Below are 20,671 nucleotides of genomic sequence, written 5' to 3' on the forward strand. Positions count from 1 at the left end.
TTTTTAAACGGTGAAATCTTCCAATTCTACCATTCCTTGAACATTTATTACCTGGTCTTCCTGTATCAATTATTTGATTACCTTTTTTTTTTTTTTAAGATTTTATTTATTTATTTGACAGACAGAGATCACAAGTAGGCAGAGAGGCAGGAAGAGAGAGACGAAGGGAAGTAGCTCCCTGCTGAGCAGAGAGCCCAATGTGGGACTCGATCCCAGGACCCTGGGATCATGACTTGAGCTGAAAGCAGAGGCTTTAAGCCACTGAGCCACCCAGGTGCCCCCATTATTTGATTACCTTGAGAATCAGTCAAGGTTTAGGTAGGAGATAGAAACCACACAGTCATCTGAATAGAAAAAAATTAAGAAGCTATCAGCTTTTTATGATGGAGGATTAACCATAAAGGGTTAAATAGCTCTAAAGAATACAGGAATAGCAGATACAGGGAGTCACCATACCTCTAGAGTGGATTTGGAGCACCTAAGGGGGTGATAAACCAGAAGAAGGTCTCCCCACCTCCAAGGATGGACAGAGAGTTGCTGTAGCCCACTGGATACTGGAGAAGTGCACTGAAATACTTTAGGCTAGGGCTAGAAGCAGGAAACTGGACACTAGGGTGCTGACACCGCTCATTGGAAAGCTGACGTAAGCTGTCACTCTCCGCCACGATGCCCCAATAGAAACAGGCAAGAAAGCCCAGTGGGACCAGGAGAACCTCTTTCCTCCTGCTATGTCCTTGTAGCATCCTCTACTGACAAATGCTTACTACTATGCCAGGTGGCAGCAGGAGAGATGTTTATAGGGTCCAGCACCAGTATCCTGCGGTGGAATCAGGAAGGGTGGGGCAGGGGAGAGACAACTTTGTCCTTTCCCTTTATTCCCCGATTTTCTGAATGAGTTAGTACCCTAGAAATCTCCAAAGATTGCCATCATGATTTCTATTGTTGTTGTTTTGAAATCACTATGAACTTGTGAACTTCAATATATTTGATGTGCTTGGTCCATTGCATTATTATTCTTGATGATTGGCAATAGATATTTTAAGCAGATCCAATGCACAAAGAATGTATGTATTCTTCCCTTTAACGTTTATGGGAGAGAATGTGGAAAACGATCTTAAAGCTTTTGGACACATTAGAGTAGAGAAACCTATAGCACAGAGGAATCAGAGCTGGCGAGTTTCTTTTCTCTTTACCCTGAAGCATGTGGGACATTTTGCTCCCAAGTGCACATTAGTCAGAAAGCAAGGAAAGGACGCCTTGTTAATCACTGACGGTTCCTAACTGATGTGTCGTGAGCCACACATATATTCCCAATTTCTGTGTGCTGTGAGGTGACTGAGCATTGGTTAAATGAGAGTTGGCCAAAACAATATTTCTTACCCATGTGCTCCTTTACAAAGTGACTTTTCCAAGTCTCCCTCTAGAGGTGGAGCGTCATTCCCCTGCCCTTGAAACCGGTCTGTCTGTTGATTCATGTGTTAACTCACTGAATGCCAAGGGGGTGGTCCTGCGGGACGTCCAAGGCTGAGTCAGAAAGACCTTGTAGCTCCTGCGGGGTTCTCTCAGACACCAGGTATGAAGTCCTAGCACCCTGAGGTGGCCAGATGGGAGAGCCGGTGTGTGGACTCTCTAGCCGACAGCCTGTTCAGACCAGCTGAGGCTTTCCATACTGCACCTCTAGCCAACTTAACCACAAGAGACCCCCACGTAAGAACTGCCTAGCCATGTCCTTCCTGAAATTTTCACCCAGAGAATCCTAATTAAACTAATATGATTGTTCTAAGATGCCAGGCTTGGGATAATTTGTAACTCAGTAGTAGTAGCAGCTGATGTAAAGGCCTTGAAGTTTTTTGTTTTTTGTTTTTTTCTACAGATGCCTCATCAAGATGGTAGGGAAGTCCATGAATTATAGGATTCTGCAGAGGAGATTTGCAGAATAGAGGTCGCCTTCTAAGCTCTGATCCGAGGATTCCATGAGCGCATGAGCAAAGCCCTGCTCATTCCTCCACAGGCGGTATGTCTCTGTGTCTCCTGAATCACCTGTCTCTGAGTCTGGAGTAGACCAGTACCCTCTCCTGGTCACTCATAGGTGTTTGCAGCCTGGTCACCCATTCTAGGTAAGGACAGGAGAGGACCGGTGGCTTTCCTCCTGATGTGTCTTGTGTTAGCTGTTGGAAGAACATGCTATTCTTGGGAAACAGGGAGAGTAGAAGAAGAAAAGTAGAATCTAGAGTTGAGGGTTATGGGGCGCCTGGGTGACTCAGTTGGTTTAGCACCCAACTCTTGGTTTTGGCTCAGCTCATGGTTTCCGGGTTGTGAGATTGAGCCCTGCTTTGGGCTCTATGCTGGGCACGATTCTCTCCCTCTCCCTCTGCTCCCACACCCTCCTCCTCCCTCATGCTTGCTCTCAAAGAAAAAAAAAAAAAGACCCCAGTTCTAGCACAGAGTCATTCATGTGCTATCTGTGTGATCTTGAGGAGACAGTTTCACGGCTGCAGCCTCAGTTTCCCCATCTGAAAATGGGGAATGTAATCTGTTCCCATAGGGATGATTTGAGGATTAAGGAAGATTACACCTGTGAAACCCTAGGGGTTTCAACCGGTTTGTGCTGCTTTTTACTATTCCGATGCCTTTTCACTTTGTTTTTAGGATATTAAAAAAAAATGTAGAATGTACAAAAACCAAAAAGACATTCATGTCCTCACACTGGGAATTACCTCCAGGGACATTTTGTCTTACTTCTGGTCTTTTATCCGTTTGTTTTTTTTCTTCCGAAGAACGAGAGTGTATTTGCACATGGTGGGGTTGGGGGTGTGATAAAGGGAGGGGCAGTGGGAGAGGGAAAGAGAGAATCTTAAGCAGGCAAAGGCAAGCAGGCTCCACACCCAGGGAGGAGCCCGATGCTGGCTGGCTTTCTCCACCCCGAGATCAGGACCTGAGCTGAAATTAAGAATCAGTTACTCAATGGAATAAGCCACCCAAGTGCCCCAGACTTCTTTCTTTTTAACCACTTTGTTGCTTATTTTGGAGAAACTGAGAAATATTCCATATTTATTAGAAATTCTTTAACCACACAGAAAAGTCCCCGCAAGTAGGGAGTGCTTCATGAAGATGCAAGTCCGCTGGTGGGGGGCCACGGTAATCCCTGTGTTATTCCAGAGTTTTCCTATCTCTGACACCCCTCTTAGCATCTGGCATGCTTTTAAATACTAGGATTTTTATTGGAACCTATGAGGAAATGCAGTTATTTCTACTGTCACTCCCCTGGCCTTTTGGACGCCCTTTAAGCCATGTCACTCTTTGAGTTCTACTATACACTTCCTTAGTGGGATGCTCCTATCCTCGGGAGGTGACCTTCTCTATCGTTCTAGTCAAAAGGAGAAGGGTCTCCACCTGCTGTCTTTCCTCTGCCTCTATCCTGCAGCAAATGGCACTGAGCCAGATCCCACTGCCCCGCCCTCAGCTCAGCCTTCCTTCCGCTGTATCCCTGCTCTTCCTGGACATGTCGTCATTTATATCGGAACGAAATTTTGTTTTTTAAATTTTATTTATTTATTTATTTGACAAACAGAGATCACAAGTAGGCAGAGGCAGAGAGAGAGAGAGGAGGAAACAGGCTCCCTGGTGAGCAGAGAGCCTGATGCGGGGCTCGATCCTCGAACCCCGGGATCATGACCCGAGCTGAAGGCAGAGGCTTTAACCCACTGAGCCACCCAGGGGCCCCAATATCGGAATGAAATTTTACCCAAGTCTGCCTTTGGTGGCATGACCGTGAAGGTCATGGGGTGTCCAGCGAGTGACTCAAAATGGCAGAAATTCCCATTCCAGTCCTTTGGACTTCCCTTCTCTGTGGGTCACACAGCAGTCGTGTTCACATGGTCGACTGTGTATTGGAGTTATTCTTCCCTCCCGCCTTAGTGGCTTTGCAGCGGGTCTACCGGGGCGGCCTCTCTCCTGTGGCTCTTGCTCCTCTGGGGTCCAGGAGCAGAGAAGGCAGTGCCCATGTCCTCTCCGGTAGTCAGGGTGGAGCTTTCTCTTGCTGGGCACAACGAAACCCCCTAAGGCTCAGGGAGGGTATGCATCATCAGCCTGCTTCCTCAGTCTCTGAGGCTTCTCTGTGGCTTGTCTGTGCATTTTCTGGGAGTCCTCAGGAGCCTCAGTGTTGTGCCTGTGAGCTCTTGGTACGAAAGGGTAAAGAAAAGATATTGTATCTGTTAAAGAAGCAATTATTCCTGGCCCAGTTAGAGCCAAGTAAGGCAGACTTTATTCAGCGGAACTGTCGTGCTAGGTGTAGAGACCACTGCAATGGGGTTTTGCAGTGGAGGAAAGAGAGTGGGCTCAACTCTGAACACAACAAGGAAAAGTAGGGGAGATTTATAGCCAAGGAGCAGGGCAACGAGTGGTGGATGGAAAATTAAGAGGAAGCCTAAGGAAGGATTTTGGCTAAATCAATATCCTGGGATTCTTGCTGAAGGCAGGCCAGTGGGGGGGATCGTGGAGAATGAAGAGCTGATCAGATATGCGGGTCACCTGCTAATCTTGCTAAACTGACTCAGTGGGATTCTTGCTAACATTGGGCAATGGGTAGCCAAACACGGAAGCCCAACTTCAGGGCCTAGTTGAAAAGAGAGTTCAGAGGAACCCAGTTAGAATTTGCTCAAGGAGAAGGGCTTTGTCAGAGAGCAGGTGTTGATCAGTGCTCAGAGATCCAGTTATCGTGACAACACATGACCTAGCACCTCTTGGGCCTGGGCCCGGGGGACAGATCAGGTGCCGGTTACATCATTCTCAGTGTTTCCTACCACCTGGGATTCCTCTACCAACCAGCCATGGCCCTGTCAAGATTAAGGAAGTTGACCACTGGAGGAAGAGGGGCCCGCCTGGGCTTCACCAGAACAGGAGCTGAGGGCAGGAGCCAGGGTTGGAAGAAAAGAACTTCCCAGATAAAATTGGCCTGGAGGGGCCCTTTGTTCTTCTCCTCTCCCTCCACAGGGCACTTTGAGAGTTAGTACTTACTTCTCCCCTCCTCTTCCCCAAACACCCGGGCCCCTGACCCCATGGGCTACTGGCCGGCTGGGATGAACAACCCCAAAGGGCCCACTTCAAAGCCCTGCTTTTGGAATCAGTCCTCTTTCTCTCCAAAGTGCCTTTAAGGATGATAGTTGCAAGAATCCACTTAACCCATTTGCGCTCATGTTGGTCCGTGGCTGACTAATAACTTGAGCCATTAAGCACAGTGTTAGGCTGTTCTCTTCCCCACTTCTGGTCTCTTCCCTACTGCATTTTTCTGTGGAGGTGTGAGGCTCTGCTTGCCCCAAGGAGGCCCATATTGGGCAAGGAACAGACCTACAGAAGGTGCCTGATTCCTGACTTCAGGGTTTAAAATCCCCATCTCTAGTGAGACTGAGAGACCTCAAGTACAAAGAGACAGAACAGGTTTCTGCTCAGGGTCCCCTCTTCACGCTAGACACAACACCTGGAGAAAGCTGTGATGGGAGAGAAGATAGGGAGAGCTCTGGAAGTTCTAACAGCACAGGAGTGGGAAGGTCTGCCCCATCTTTATCTCCCACCGGAAGGTTATGGAAGGCAGGATCTAAAATAGAGTTGCCTTTGGAGCCTGGGGAGCTTCCTGCATGGGCATGTAGAGGGGACAGAGCATCCCATGGGCCACTGAGACATCAGACACTTCAGGCTCCTGAGTGGTGAGGAAGGGTTCCAGTCTAATTTATTGGGGCTGGGTGGGAGGGCCATGTCTATTAGGAAGGTTCAGGAGAAGGGATGCTGGTATAAGGGGTCTTGGGAGTCAGAGGAGAGTGTGGATGCTCAAAGAGCAAGGATGGGAACTGAGTCAGCAGGGACAAACTGCCGAGATCTGCCCCCCAGGGAGGGCTATATACCATCTGAGCCGAGAGCGAGCTCAGATGGGAAGAGGTCACTAGCCACAGACGTGAGCAGAGCACTGACATAACCAAGGACTGAGAAGTCAAGATGAGTTTCAGGGTCCCCTACTATGGAGGGGAGGCAGTTAGCCAAGTTCCCTAGAATGGAGCCTGGGGAAGGCAGAAAAGTAAAGAAGGACATTCTAATTCTGAATGTGAAATGTTTGAGAAGGCAGAGATTACTGCATGCCCTTTTAACATCTTCCTGTAGTGTTCCAAAATTAGCCCGTGGAAGGCTCATCTGATGTTCTAAGACAGTGGTCTCAAAGTGGGGTCTAGAGACCCTGGAAGTCCCAGAGACTCTTTCCAAGGCTCATGAGGTCAAGTGATTTTCACAGTAACTCAAGACATTATTTGCCACCCATACAGAACCCCCCACATTGGACTGATAAGAGATAAGAGACCAATCCCGCTCCTTAGGGACATATATAGACTGCATTCTCCAGCTTTCCTGTGCTTAGGTTGGCCCTGTGACAGAGTTTCAGCCAAGAGCTTCTCAGCAGGGGTGACACCTTCCACTCTCACACCTGGCCCAAAGGCCTCTCACCAGTGACCATCCATGGTCTCCCCTCCGGCTGGTTGGAATGAAATGGGCTTCCCTTCCCCCACCCCCCAGCACAGGACAATCTTGGGGGGTGGGAGGGGGACATCCTATTGACTATGACACAGGAGGACGGCGGATCTCAGAATCCCTGCTTAGGCGAGAGGCACCTATAGAGAAGCTGCAAGAAAGAGACAAGAAATAAACTTTTATTGTGTTAAATCACTGAACCTTCAGGGTTTATCTGTTACTAATACAATGCGCTTCACACCATGAAGACTGAGGCCACTTATCTAGAGTTAACTGCTATTGTCAAATTCAATGCATGGCAAATGTAATCTGACAAATCCCTCATTTGTTTGGCAGCCCTTCAGACTTTGACATCAGCTGTTACTGTGCCGCATGACAACTAGGCATCAATAATAAACATTTCATAAAAATGGTCCTAATAGCGTTTGCTTTTGAAAAGACAAACTAATTTCCTCCTCTTTTTCTCCTCCAGTACCTACACTTGGCATCGGTAGATAATTGCTTCTGATACTCTGCACATTGTCATCAGTAAAACTGTGGCATTCATAGGCTTATAATATGTAGAACAGGCTGGCGGATAATCCCGTTGCTGTCCAGCCTGGTCAACTGAGAACTGTGAAGTGTAAGCAGAGCCCGTCACCCCAAAAGATGCCACTGTGGCCCAAGGATTATTTGGGGCTGGAGGTAGCTGAGAAGAAGCAGATACAGGAAAGCTCTCTGCCCTCCCCATCTGCCTAAAAGCAGAATGTAAGTTGTAAATGTGTCCCCCTCCTCCCCTCTCTACTGAGAAGGAGAGAAGTTAATCACCAGAGATAACAGAGACTTGTCACACAGAGACCAGCCCCAAAGGAACCTATGTAACAAGTTTTGCTAAATCTAGCCCTTAACTACCATTGGTTTTCCTGTATATTTTCTGGCCTAGAAACTCAGTATTTCCTTTGTTTAGTCACTTCTCTACAAAATGTGTCATTCTTCTGTTAAGATCCTCTACAAGCGGAAGTTCTATCCACCTTTCTGAGTTACTCTTCATAGACCACTCCCATCAGTACCCATGCTCATGCTAATAAACTCCTGTTTGTTTTGCTCTCATTAATGTGTCTTTTTTTTTTAAAGATCTGTATTCATTTATTTGTGAGTGAGAGCACAAGCATGGTGGGAGACAGAGGCAGAGAGAGAAGCAGACCCTCTGCTGGGCTGGATCCCAGGACCCCTGAGCTGAGCTAATGTGTCTTTTCTTAGTGTAATTTGCAGGGTCCACCAATGAATATAAGATAAGTAGCGGGGGGGGGGGATTTTTTTCCTGCTATACAGTCAGAACTTACCTTAAGATTGGGCTCCCTGGGGGGCCTGGGTGGCTCAGTGGGTTAAGCCTCTGCCTTAGGCTCAGGTCATGATCTCAGGGTCCTGGGATCGAGCCCCGCATCGGGCTCTCTGTTCAGCGGTGAGCCTGCTTCCCTCTCTCTCTCTATCTCTCGCTTTCTCTGCCTCTCTGCCTACTTGTGATCTTTGTCAAGTAAATAAATAAAAAAAATCTTTAAAAAAAAAAAAAGATTGGGCTCCCTTCTTTCTTTTGGGGAGAGACAAAGTGAAACCCAAGAGCAATTCAACCAGGATGGAGAAGGGGTTCAAACCTGCCAGCTGGGAAGGACTGAGGGACTGAGAGAAACAGAAGACACCAAGAAGATGTGATAACCGTCTTAACCTATTTGAAAGGTTGTCATGTTGAAGAGGGATTAGATTTATACTCTGGCCCAAAGGGGTAAAACAGAACCAACTGGCTGAAAGCTCCTCAGGAGAAATCTTTCAATAAAGAAAGAACTTTCTAACAGGGCAAGAATATCCACAAATGTGAGGTGATGACTAGAGTGAAGGAGGAAGTTACTGCTGATTTAAAAGCAGAGACAGGAGGGAGAGAAGAAAGAAAAAACAGGCTTCTTTACAGAGGTAACAACACAGTTAGGTTTCCTTGGAAGGTTAGGAGTTTTCTGCCCTGGGTTAACTTTCAGACAGATTACTTCATTGTTCTGGGGAGGGAAAAAAAATAACAACACTCCTAAAGAAACTTTTGTTATGCAAATACAGAAAAGAGTCCCTTTTCTGGAATGACAGGTTAGAGAGCCAGGCTCTTCCCACGCTAGAATGCATCACATAATAATGAAAAATATTTTTCCCTTTTTTTGTGGGGGGAAAAGTCACATCTCCACTGATTGTGTTTCGGGGAGAAAAATGTTGCTTTCCTAGATGTGGGTTTGGACTACATGGACGATTGCTATACCATGACTTGTCCTTGTGGAGGTGGGAATGTGGGTTTGGGTCTCAGCAGTTGCTCAGGATAGACTCAGCAGGTGGTGGGAGGGCCAGGCCAGCCCACCTTCACCCTGAGCTGGACTTGCAGACTTGGGCTATGACCCACTCACTTCTCAGGAATGGGTGAATCAGACTCAGGAAAAGTGTTGGTGTAGAATGCTTAGCTTTGATGGATCCGTTGTGAGGCTCTAGGGCGTTGTTGCCTAGGGCAAGGAGGGATACACTCAGTTTAAAGAATAATTACAAGACAAACTTCTGTGTCATCAATCAGTCAGAATAGAACATTGATTTCCAGTTCAAGTACCCTGTATGCCTTCCAATCACAGTTCCTTTATTCCGTGGCTTGTCTTTATAGTTTTAACATCTATGTACCCCTAAAGACATTTCTTAGCTTTGCCTGGTTTTGGACTTTAATTAAATGGAATCGTATTCTATGTATCTGTCTTTGATTGGCTCTTTTTATTCATGAATTGTCTATATTAATGTTCGTGGCTGTGTTTTATTTCTTTGGAATGCTCATTAGTATTTCAAATACTCCAGTTCATTTGTCTAATCTACAGTTGATGGGCATTTGGGTTATTTATTTATTTTTTTGGTTGTGAAGACAGTGATGCTATGGACTTTCTTGTACATGTTTTCTGTGGCATGTGGGCAAGAATTTCTCTAGGGTGGTGGTTCTCAGAATGTGGTCCCAGCATCAGATCTCCTGGAAACTTGTTAGAAACGCAAAATCTGGACTCCCTTTCCAGACCTCCTGAATCAGAAGTGCTGGGAGAGGGATCTAGCAATCTGTGGGTTTTGTTTTTAAAATTTTATTTATTTTTTTTGAAGATTTTATTTATTTATTTGACGGACAGAGATCCCAAGTAGGCAGAGAGGCAGGCAGAGAGAGAGGGGGGAGTAGGCTTCCCTGCTGAGCAGGGAGCCCGATGTGGGACTCGATCCCAGGATCCTGGGATCATGACCTGAGCCGAAGGCAGAGGCTTAATCACTGAGCCACCCAGGCGCCCCTAAAATTTTATTTTTAAATAATCTACACCCAACATGGGGCTTTTACTATGCCGAGATCAAGAATTGCATGCTCTGTGGACTGAGCCAGCAGATGCCTCTAGCAATCTGTGTTTTAACAAGTCCTCCAGGTGTGTTAATGGCAGAGTATAGTCTAAGAACCGCGCCTGGGGGTATGTGTCTAGGAGTGAAATGGCTGGGCTCATCGCAGGTTTGCTAGATAAAGTCAGTCTGTTTTCCAAAGTGATTATCCTAATTTACACATTAACAGCAATGTATGAGGGTCCCTGTTTTCCCATATTCTTGCCGACACTTAGTTTTGTCAATCTTTTTACTTAGCTTTTCTGGTGAGTATAAAATGATACTTTCTAGTGGTTTTAATTTACATTTTGCTTTTCAGTAATGAGATTGAGCCATGTTTAAGAGAGAGCCCCAAAAGGCGAAGGATGGCATACTCAACACACTCAGTTTAGGATAATGTCCTGTGTGTGTACGTGTGCATGTGTGTGTGTGTGTGTGTGTGTGCGTGTGAGCTAACAAGGAGTAGTTTAATATAGATGTGAGCTGGCGTAGAAGAATTCTGGATGTAATGCAGAAACTCAAAGCTAGGGGTAGTGAAATCTGTCACTACTCTAAGGCCAAAAAGATAGAGTTAGAGTCCCATTGAGTAGGTTGCATTCAGAGGACCACTGATCTAAGAAAGATAGAGCTAGTTCAAGGCAACTACTCAGAGGGAGGGAGGGAACCAGAGGATAATACCCTGACCTCACTTTCCTCCTTTTTCTGAACTCTGGTGGGACTCCCCTCAGGGAGGGGATATTTGCTGAATCTGGAGGCTTAAACTGAAGATAATCTAGTCTAACAAAAACATCTTTTTTATATGGCTTTAGCCATTTGGGTTTCTTTTTTGGGAGGAAGTGTATGAAATGCTTATTCAATACTTCTTTCTGTCACCTTTTTCTTGTTGATTCATAGGCATTTAAATATTCTGAATATATGCCCTTTGCCAATTATTTGTGTGGCAATGTATTTTCTCACTGTGTGGCTTGTCTTTTTGCTCAATTATGATGTCTTTTGATAAACAAATTCTTAATTTTAGTGCAGTCTCATCAAAATATTTTGTGGTTACTGCTTTTTGTGTCCTATTTTAAAAATCTTTACTCCCTTGGGGGCACTTGACTAGCTCAGTTGGTGGAGCATGTGACTCTTGATCTTGGGGTCATGTCTTTGAGCTCCATGTTAGGTGTGGAGCCTATTTAAAAAAAATATATATATATATATGCACACACACATATATATCACATATAAATATGTATATGATATATATGTGTGTGTGCATATATATGTATAAATAAATATATATTCATATATTTTTATATATTGATATATACACATATATATGTGTATATATGTATATAAATTTATTTATACATATATAAATATACGAATATATATTTATTTATACATATATAAACATGTATATATTCATATATTTGTATATATTGTATATATTTATTATTATTAATTTATTATATATAATATATTTATATGTGTATAAAATATATATTATATATAAATATACATATATATTTACTCCTTTGAAGTGATAAAGATATTCTCCTTTATTTCTAGGAGATTTATTATTTACATTTCACATTTAGAGGCAGAACTGATTTGCCTAGCATTTCCAGCTTTGTCATGTCAAGTGGCCATGTATGTGTGAACCTTTTCCTGGGCTCTCTTTTCTTTTCTTTTTTTTTTTAAAATATTTTATTTATTTGTTTGAGATTCCCACATGTCAGGGGCCTCAGCACTCTACCTCCTGGGCCAGGGGTTAGGGGATCTCAGCTTGCATCCCAGATGCAGACACTTGCTCCTGTGTTCTTCTCCACCTTCTCCCCTGATTTCCCTTCTTGGTCCCATGTCAGCAGCAAGGGTCCAGCTTCCCCTGCTCCATGCTGAGCCAGGCCTGAACTCTCACTGCCCCTAGGAGAAAATCTCTCCACTTGCCACCTCCCCATGGCCCCCACTCCACCCACTCCATGACAGCAGTGAGAACAGGACCAGTCTGTAGTCTCGAGACCTGGTTCTTAGGCTGCTTATGCTTATGGTGTCCAGGTCCCATCCAGAAGCAAAACATAGGCTGGGGGTGTCTTCGGGGCCCGATTCGTCTCTGGATGTCCCCTGCCTATCTACCTGACCCCGAGGATTGACCACTGTGACATTTCTGGTCCAGCGCCCATTCTTCCTGAATTCATCGCACGCTTCAGGCCTTGTGACCTCCTTACTTACTGACTTATCCCTACAGCTGGAGGCCAGGGTCTCTTCTTCCTGCTCTGTCCCATCCTCCTCCAGTCGCCTTCCTGAGTGAGCCTCAAGTGTTGATATGGACAACAGTTTTGTTAAGGAGACTCTGATGGACCCAAATAACCAAGCCCAGGCAGTGTGCAGCGACGGATTAACATGTGAGCTCCAGGCGGGGATTGAAGGACCGGGTCTTCTTCAGTTGTGTAAGCTGCACCTTTCGTGCTCTCACTGGACATTAGTATTTATTGGGTGAGTGGGTGTGCAAAAAATGAACAAGCAAATCGGAGGGGAGCCCCTATAGAAGTTCACTAGAATCTATCACCTTGTCCTGTCTGGTTCAGCATTTCCAGCAGCGGGCTGCCTTTTGTGACCCCCAATAAATGGTACTATGGAGAGGAGGATTACTGAATTGCAAATGACAGGATGGGAGTTTAATAACAGCGTATTTCACAAACTCTAAGATGCGCATTTGAACATGTCTAAAATCAGAAGCAGTGCACAACGGATGGCAAGTCATAATTTAATTGGCAGTGTTTCTTCCTCCTTCATAGGAAATGATTCTTAATGGTCCATATTACAATCAAAAGAGGCTTATACTAGGCGAAATACGATATCTGGGTTGATGTAATCCAAATCAAAGATGATCAACAGGATAGAAAAAATGGAATGACTCTCACAAGATGGTATTTTGTAGTGATAAACAAAACAGCCCTGCACTTAAGTTCAAAAAATCAATTGCACAAGTAAAAGATGAAGACAACTTGGCTGCAATTCAGTTCCTGTTATAGCGGCAGAAATGGGCTCGAGCAGACTGTTAACTAAGAGTCAATAACAATGTCGCTGCCCAAGAAGCTAATGCAGCTGTAGGCTGCTTTAATAGAAATACCATGTCCCCAAACAGGCAGAAATAGCTCATTGCAATTTTCTTGGGTCCCATGGATTCTGAGATATTCTCTTGGCATATTTGGAGAGGCACGTTAACAAGCCAGAGTGCACACTTTCTTTGCAAGTGTGCTTCCGAGTTAAAATCTACGTCTAGAGACGCCTGGGTGGCTCAGTGGGTTAAGCCACTGCCTTTGGCTCGGGTCATGATCTCAGAGTCCTGGGATCGAGTCCCGCATCGGGATCTCTGCTCAGCAGGGAGCCTGCTTCCCGCACCACCACCCCCCCCCCCCGCCGCCTGCCTCTCTGCCTACTTGTGATTTCTCTCTGTCAAATAAATGAATAAAATCTTAAAATAAAATAAAATAAAATAAAATAAAATCTACGTCTACACTGAGAGATGACTTTCTAAGAAACAGTTGGAATAAGTGTGTTCTTGAATTTATCTTGAGAGAATTGTTAGATGTGTTTTTCTTCAGGAGGACCTGGAAATTTTACTTTTGTTTCCAGATCCAGGAGTAGCTGTGTTTCCTGTTTGCTCCTCTGAATGGTGTAAGTGTCCATGTTTCCCTTTTGCGTCGGTTGCCGGTCACCTCAAAAGACAACCACGGGGCCTGCATCTAGCCAAGTCCAGAGAACTATATGGTTTAACGTCTGTGTCCTGTGTTGACCTGGGGTCTACATTTCATGTACTGATTTCCCCTTTGCTGACCTTCCTTCATCCCTTTTATAATGCTGTCCTATCATTTATGTTACTTCAAGTTTCCTATGGAATAAATTGGGGATCTGAATGAATAAACACCAGAAATAAGTATGTGAAAAACAGGTGCCCATTCAGAGGAGAGCAACTGGGAAAGCAAATGGTGAGGACAGGGTTCCTGAGAGATAGGGGTGAGGGAGCTAGAACCATCTGGAAAGATACTATCTGTCAGGAAGTGAGAGCAATCCTAAAGGTGTTGGCAGGTCTGCCGTATTGGAAAGTGGTTACATTTATTCTGCGAGACCCTAAGATAGAAAAATCAGTGGAAATTAGAGGGAGGTAGATTTTTTTTCCCCTTGATATAAGAAAAGAAAAACTTGCTAAAAATAAGCCAAAATTAGGGGCACCTGGCTGGCTCAGTCAGAAGAGCATGCAACTCTTGATCTCAGGGTCTTGAGTTTGAGCCAAGGTTGGGTGTAGAGATTACTTAAATTATTAAACAAATGAACAAATAGACTTAAAAAAAAAAAAAGCTATGGGGAGCCTGGGTGACTCAGTCGGTTAAGCACTCGGCTGTGGCTCCCTCCGATCATGATCTCGGGGTGGATGGAGTCCCATGTTGGGCTCTCTGCTCAGCAGGGAGCCTGCTTCTCCCTCCCCCACCTCCATCATGCTCGTGCTCTCTCTCTCTCTCAAATAAATAAATACAATCTTTTTTTCTTTGAGCTAAAATTAGAATGGCTACATTGTGAGTTATGCACTCCGGTTTGGGAAGTGCTCCAAGGGAGCCTGGAGGACCACCTGTCAAGGGTGTGAAGGATGGGCCCCTGAAGGATCATGGAATTCCCACCTGCCAGGGACTAAGTGCTTCATGGAATGGAAGGGGAGGTGAGGGGGAGGGGGCACGGAGGGGGGGCAAGGGGGCGGGGGCAGGGGGAGGAGCCACCGGCCAGGGATGAGGGATGGGGCTCAGCTGAGAACCTTGCCTTTGTGCGATAGGATTCAGGGCGGAAAGGGCCTGTAGGGAGAGAGTCTGCCTTACCTGGCAGGGAGGACTGTCCCCCTGCCCCATGGAGGCATCCCTCCCCGACGCACACACTGAAAAGGGAACGCAGGAAGGCTGGATTAACACCCAGCCCGTGGGCCCCCAGCTGGCCTTCCTGCTCCTGCTCTCAGCCTTCCCCTCGCAGAGTCTCCGGAGCTGTAGGGGGGAGCGGTGGGGCGGAAGCAAGAATGTGGCACTGTCAGTTCTCCCCGGGGGCCTTTCAAATGCCGTCCTTCGCTCGGATTGGCCGACAATTACCTCATTGTTCCCTCACTTGCTAGAAAATCACTTCTCCCCTCTCCTCTCCTTCCTCCTCTCCCAGTTTTTAATTCCAAAATGACAGAGGATTTCCCTGGCTGTGTCTTCTACCCCTCAAGTTCAAAACTCCCCTTGTCCTGGATCCCAAATCCCCGGGCTCTGCTGGCTCATCCTGGCTTCCTTAGCCCCGCAGATTCAGGCCAAGCTTCACTCAGTCCTGTCTCCCGACTCTGCTCAAGTTCATGGTCAGTATTTCCCCTCCCTCTGCTCTGCTGGTAGCAGCCCTCATGCCAACCGGCCCCAGACCCCCTCTCCCAGCCTGTGGTGAGCACAGGACGGAAGGCGCTGCCCAGAGCAGCAGCCATGAGTAGGAGGGGAAGAAGGCGCTTGGAATCCCCCACCCCCAGCTGAGGCTCAAAACAGACCTGGCCGCCCCCTGCAGCAGGTTCCAGGGATCAGGACCCTCTTCCTCCTGCTCCATTCCTGCCATCACTTCAAAACAGGAAACCACAAATCACCCAGCCCCGTGGGGCTTCTTTTCTCGCCGAGGCCCCCAGAATGTTCATCTTCATTTGACGGTGTGACCCGTCCTCCTCTCCTCTCCCACCCCGAAGCGGCCTGGGCTTTGGGATCATTTACAGCCTGAGACTTCGGAAGGCTGGAACCTAGCCAAGGCCAGGCCATAAACTTGGTTCAGAGTGCCGTTCGATTGTTTCTGGTGAAGGACAGACACCACTTCCTGGCCGTGGGCCTGCCCTTTCAGTAGGGCGCACCCCTGCTGCTGCTCTTCTCAGGATGTTCCCAGGCGTGTGGTGCCGAACCGCAGCTGGTGAGGGGACACAGTTCCTGGGCCCTGGGTGTTCACACGCCCACCCAGGCCCTCTTGCGCCAGGGTGCTCGTCCGGCCAGGCCCTTGCATGCCGAGCTGTGGTTGTGGGCACAAGCAGAGGTCAGGGTCAGAGAGGGTACCTGAAGCTGGATGGGGGGCAAGCCATCTAGGAAGGTAAGAGGGGCCTTGCCAGATTCCTTGTTTTGTCTAACTGGGGAAAGGATATGCAAATGAACTCCAAGAGCAGCCCTGGGGGGGGGGGAAGACCACAAAAGAAGAGGGGTTGGTGGGGGAGGGGACAGGCATTTATGGTGCTGGGTGGACTCACTGTGTGCCAGGGTAAGGAAAATGTACGTGGCTTTGCCAACAGTGTCTAAACGGAAAGGTCACATTTCTACTTAAAAACAAGTTGTGGAGGGGTGCCTGGGTGGCTCAGTGGGTTGGGTGTCTGCCTTCTACTGGGGTCATGAACTTGGGGTCCTAGGATTGAGCCCCACATCAGGCTCTCTACGTGGTGGGGAGTCTATTTCTTCCTCTCCCTCTGTGTAGTCTCTCTATCTCAAATAAATAAATAAAATCTTTTTTAAAAATTGAAAAAGTCGGGGCGCCTGGGTGGCTCAGTGGGTTAAGCCGCTTCCTTCGGCTTGGGTCACGATCTCAGGGTCCTGGGGTCGAGTCCCGCATTGGGCTCTCTGCTCAGCAGGGAGCCTGCTTCCTCCTCTCTCTCTCTGCCTGCCTCTCTGCCTACTTGTGATCTCTCTCTGTCAAATAAATAAATAAAATCTAAAAAAAAAAAAATTTTTAAAGTCATGGAACCTATCCTAACCCCCTCTTACTCCAGGAAACTTGTTTGCCTCCCCCCATCCCCCCTAAATATTCCTGGTAACCTGCGCCCCAGGAATTCTTCTCTGGTTGGCACAGCTGCTTTGGCTGATGTGGGAAACAAAGGCAGAAGAAAAATTATTAAATTTCCTTACTACCTACAGCGCACTGACAAGTCCTTGAAACTGGCATAATGACATTCCTCTAAGGGACTCAACTGCTTCAACGTTGACACTTAGCTAAGGACAAAAGGCAATCCTAGCCCAACCGCCAACCCCCACACTCAGGATCCTATAAGCCTACTTTAACAAATAAAAATTCCTTTGGAAACTTCTTTTATCTCCGCCCCCCAAGATACATGTTGGCAATCATTCCCAAGGACATGGCCCACCGATATAGGTCTGAAGGGTCTCATGACTAAGGTTTTATTAGACAGTAATAAATGACCTTTTTCCCAACAATAGCTAGGCCCCTCAAGGTCCTGAAACCTTGCTTCCAAAATTCCTTAAGACTTAAACTATCCCTAACCCCCTCCCAACTTGAAATGGGCCGCTCCTCATGATCCCCGGTGCAGCCCTTTCTGCCCATGGGTCCTGTCCCTGTGCTTTAATAAAATCGCCTTTTACACCAAAGATGTCCCAAGATCTTTCTTAGCCATCAGCTTCAAACCCTCATGTCTTTCCTTCATCATTGGCCAGCTTGACCCAGTCCTCCAAACTGGGTACAGGCCCTTCCCCCAATTCCTCACCATGACAGCAAAAAAAGAGGCGATAGCACTTCACAAGGTTCCTGCCTAAAACCCAGGCCAAAGGCATCACAGGACATCCACCAAACTAACATCAACGTCCACACTAGGTGCAGGGGTTCACAGAACCCAGGGGTCCTTACTGGATGCCACCCCACTCCCCCTTCAGCCTGTGTCACTCAGGGAGAAGCCAATCTTTCTCACCCCACTCCCGAGCCTGAAACTCTCACCCCCGACTGTAAAATAAGGACTCCTTCAACAAACACTCGCAGATATTTACTGAGGGACTACTATGTTCCAGGCACTGTTCCAGCCACAAACCCCTGCCCTCAGGAAGCTTATCTCTTGCATTTCTGTGAAGATGAAATAGATCAAAGCATGGAAGAGCCCATTTGTCTATTTTCTTTTTTTGTTTACTTAACACCATATATTAAGATAGCTGTGTGTTGTTTGCACATATATCTCCGCCCTTCCTGTGTCCCATGGTTGCCACCCCCACATCCTACTTGCTCATTGTCCGGCAAGAGAAATGTGGGTTGTGTGAGAAGACTCGGAGACAAGTGTAGATAGACAAGAAAAGCAGAAGTTTCCACACAGAGAAGGGCAAAGGAGTCAGCCTTTAGAAGAGGGGTTTTTCAAATAAAAACCACAACAGGTATTCAAAGGAAAACATAAAGGGGCGACTGACTGGCTCTGTGCTTATTTCAATTGTTTTACTCTCTTTAGGTTCCATTTGCTGAACTTTCTCTGCTTTCTTGAGATGAGTGATAAACTTTCTTCTTTTCTAATGTATGTATTAAGAATTATGAATGTCGGGGTGCCTGGGTGGCTCAGTGGGTTAAAGCCACTGCCTTAGGCTCAGGTCATGATCCCAGGGTCCTGGGATCAAGCCCCGCATCGGTCTCTCTGCTCAGCAGGGAGCCTGCTTCCCCCTCTCTCTGCCTGCCTCTCTGTCTATTTGTGATCTCTGTCTGTCAAATAAATAAATAAAATCTTTAGGAAAAAGAAAAAAAAGAATTATGAATGTCTTGGGGCACCAGGGTGGCTTAGTCTGTTGAGAATCTGACTCTTGATTTCGGCTCAGGTCATGATCTCGGGTCCTGGGATCGAGCCCCAGCATTAGGCTCTCTGCTCAGTGGGGAGCCTTTTTGAGATTCTCTCACCCCGACCTCTCTCTCTCTCTTCCTCTTTCCCTGCCCTCTAAAATAAATAAATAAGTATTCAAAAATAATAAATAAAAATAAAGGAAAAGGTACAAAGTTACCAATGTTAACCATGCTTTCATTCATCTGTTCATGGTGGGGAAAAAAATTTGCCATTTTCCTATGATTTTCCTATCCACGAAGGTGATCGCCAGCCTTTAGACACCAGCATTGCCAAAGTCAAGGACAGGGTTGTTATCTTGAGTCAGTAACACATGGGATAGGCTTAAGGCTTTCATTTAGTTTGGGGAACAGAAGTAGACAGATGAATGTGGCATCTGCTATTGCGGTTGTTAGTGGTGTTTATCTCCGCATTCATAATGTCATGTTTGGAGATGCTGCAATCTGATGTCCACATAATTGCGTGAGGACAAAGAAGTAGTTTTGCAAGTAAATCAACAAAAAGGAAAAGTAAGTAAATAAATAAGTAAATAAATGCCATCACAAGTGACCTTGTAAGAATGCGGCAGAGAGAGATTTGATACACAGACTGAAGAGGAGAAGACAATGTAACTGCAGGGCAGCGACTGACCCAGAATGTCCGTTATTCCTCAAGAAGGAAATCTCAAAGGAGAGAGAAATTATAAAACAAATAATAAGAAGAACAATATCTCCAACAGCCATTCAACAGAATGGGCCCTTGAACATCAAGCCAGATAGAAACGAGTAATAATAAAAGACTCTCCCCTATGCCCATGATGATGAAATTTCAGAACAAAAGACAAAAACATAATAATTTGAAAATATACCATAGAGCTAAAACACTTGCCCTAAAAAGTTTAAAATTCTGAATCTCTTTAGTTTTCATTGACGACATTTGGCCATAAGACAAGAAGACAAGATTTGGTGTTCAGGGCCTGAGTTCAAATTCTACGAATATCTCCTACCAGCTGGTGGGCAGCATAGCACCAAACCAAGAACATCAGAGCCCGTTCAGACCAGGGTTCAATGATCAGTCTGCTCAGAAGTGGGCGGTCGAAAAACGGGCAGGTTCGCCAACTCACCTCAGTAAGGCTCCTTACTGTCAGTTATGGTATGCCTCACCTCTGCAGCGTTCTGTGTGGCATCCTCCCTGAGCACACAGAAGGACAGCACGACCAACACAGGAAGGGCAAAGATGTCCTGGTAAAGCATGAGTTACGAACTAGAGAAAGAACCTGGATCTGACCCGGTGCAAAGACTGGCATTTTGTTGCTTAGGAAGATAAAAAGAAATTAAAGATCGTAATGTCCATAATAACCCAATTTCCTACTTCTCGTAAGGAAATCTATCACTACTGAGGCCATGTTCCAACAGGACAACAGCAACAATAATGAAAAGCAGTTTCGCTTCTGATTTGTTGCCACAACACGATGACGCCCATACTTATGCCTGCCTTTCTTGGACCTGTGCATGAGTTTCTCTATAAAATTATTCCAGGGGTACCTGGGTAGCTCAGTGGGTTAAGCCTCTGCTTTAGGTTCAGGTCATGGTCTCGGGGTTCTGGGATGGAGCCCCGCATCAGGCTCTCTGCTCAGCGGAGAGCCTGCTTCCCCTTCTCTCTCTGCCTGCCTGTCTGTCTACTTGTGATCTCTCTCTGTCAAATAAATAAATAAAATATTTAACAAAAAAAAGATTTTTTAAAAAATAAAAAATCAAATTATTCCAAAGTGGGAATGCTGGGACACAGAGTAAATTACATAGTAAGCTATACAGTTAAGATAGTGCTCCAACATATCGACTATCTAGTTTAAAAGGAAACAGGACAAATATATCAGAATATATTAGAAGATTAAGCTGAATATATGTTCCAATGAAAGAAAAAAAAAGACTGTCAGGCTTAATGAAATAGTTTGGATAGGCTACCTAAACATCAGGCTATGGAAATTTTAAAAGGAAAGAGACAAAAAATATGCTATCTGAAAACTAAGCAAAAGAAAGTCCATATTACTATATTAAAAATCACACAAAGTAGATGTTACAGCAAAAAGCATTCCTAGCTAAACAGATGTACTCTTTACAGTGGTAAAATGTGCAATCTACCAGGAAGACACAGAATTTTAAGTCTGCAAGCCGC

Source organism: Mustela nivalis (assembly GCF_964662115.1).
Source record: "Mustela nivalis genome assembly, chromosome: 10".
Classification (NCBI taxonomy): Eukaryota; Metazoa; Chordata; class Mammalia; order Carnivora; family Mustelidae; genus Mustela; species Mustela nivalis.